Below are 2,261 nucleotides of genomic sequence, written 5' to 3' on the forward strand. Positions count from 1 at the left end.
CGCAAGACGTGGAAACCGGAAGCCAACCGGAAGAAAGACTTGACTTTACCATTTTTGGGCATACTTGAAGATTATATTTGTCAAAGCGGAAATAAACACAGCTATTTAAAATGCTGTTTGTTTGGCTTGAACGTAACGTAAGTGTTGGTCAAATTTGAAAGACAAGAAAGGCAGTAGTTAGCGTGAAATGTTTTGTTTTTTAAAAAATGAAGTCAGAAGCATCAGTCCCAGTGGTTTTCAAAATAAAAGTTTGCTAACAAACGCACAAAACACAACCAATAAAAATCAAAATACGACTTGAAGTATACTTTCATATTTTTAGTTTACAAGAAGTATACTAATTGCACACTTTAATAAACTTCTTTTTCGTAAGGTCAAGCAGCGATTACCGTGGTTCAAACGCTTGCCATTTAGGCATACAGTATATGAAAAAAAGACATTACATATTAATTAGCAAGGCTGAACCCACCTTAATCAATGGTTAAAAAGCAGTTTTGGCAAATCCAAGTAAGTTACCATAGAATAGTCACCTGACCATAGAAATATAATGTGTTTTTAAACATTTATGACTGTTATAGCGCCAACTGTGGTTTGACCCCCTTAAAACTGCATGCTTGTTTAGAATCTCCTGCTCAGCAGGTTTCATGATTTTTTGAGTTGTCCCTTAGGCCAGTGGTTCTCAATCCTAGTCCTGGAGGACCCCTGCTCTGCACATTTTGCATGTCTCTCTTATTTAACACACCTGATTGAGATCTTCAGCTTGTTAGTTCAGTTTATGTATCTCTCTCCTAATGAGCTGATGATCTCAATCAGGTGTGTTAAATAAGGGAGACATGCAAAATGTGCAGAGCAAGGGTCCCCCAGGACCAGGATTGAGAACCACTGCCTTAGGCTTTATAGGATATTGGTTAAATTTGGACAGGACCCTTTTCTAAACGACCCCGTTATAGCTTGTCAAAGGATAAAATTATAATTATTGGCCTAGGGAGTCCAAAAAATGGTTCTGCAGTGTTTTTTTTTTTCTTTTCAGTTTAAGTGAAAAACCTAGGACTAGTTTGCAAAAGTATTTTTTTACATCTTCTCAATCATTAAACAAATGATTTGATTGGCAGCAGTGGCTCTACCGTATGATACAAAAACCGTGCAATGTACAATGGTTTACGCCCTTGAAAATGTGATATTGCACCCCAGTGGCTGACTTCTTTCAAATTTCTCTCAGACTTTTGGGGCCCTGAGTTGAACGGGTCAACGAGTTTCGCTCAGATCGGCCTCCATAACCATGTCTAATAGGTGCTCAGAATTTGCGGCCAATGCGGCCATGTTTTTTGAGATACACAAATGTCCTTATAGACACTTGAGGCACTTAGTACCAAGACCGTGAACACCAATTATCACGTTGATAGGACAAATGGTTGCACAGTTATAGCCATTTTTATGTTTTTTCCTTTTAAAACGCCACAAAGTGGCCAAGCTCCTGCGACCTCAGATTGAGCTCTTACATAAGTGTTATGAGTTTGGCGAAGATATCTCATTCTCCTCCTGACAACTTTGCCTCTGCTGTCAATCAAATAATTTGTTAAATGATTAAGAAGATGTAAAAACTACTTTTGCAAACTAATCCTAGGTTTTTCGCTTAAACTGGAAAAAAACACACTGCAGAACAATTTTTGGGACTCCCTAGGCCAATAACTATAAAAAAAATATTTAAAAATCTACCCTGTGGGAAGCTATAATGGAGTCGTTCAGAAAAGGGGCCTGTCCAAATTTACCTTAAATCCTATAAAGCCTAAAGGAAAACTCAAAACTTCACAAAACCTAAGTGAGCACATGCGACAGGCGATTCTAAACAAGCATGCAAAGTTTTAAGGGGGTCAAATCACAGTTGGCGCTATAACAGTCATAAATGTTAAAAAAAAAAAAAAGAAAATCATATTTCTATGGTAGGGTGACTGGAAGAGGCACGTTTGGTCAACCTATTCTATGGTAACTTACTTGGATTTGTCAAAAATGCTTTTTAACCATTAATTTAGGTGGGTACAGCCTTGCTAAATAATATGTAATGTCTTTTTTCAAATATGCCTAAATGGCAAGCATTTGAACCACGGTAAACGCTGCTTGCCTTTACAAAAAAGAAGTTTATTTAAGTGTGCTATTAGTATACTTCTTTTAAACTAAAAATAGGAAAGTTACAGGCATTTTACTAAAAGTGGCCCCGCCCCTTTAGAGCGTTTTGGTGTCCCTTTGCGACGGTGAGTCGAAAG

This window comes from Garra rufa, chromosome 7 (assembly GCF_049309525.1).
Source record: "Garra rufa chromosome 7, GarRuf1.0, whole genome shotgun sequence".
Taxonomy (NCBI): domain Eukaryota; kingdom Metazoa; phylum Chordata; class Actinopteri; order Cypriniformes; family Cyprinidae; genus Garra; species Garra rufa.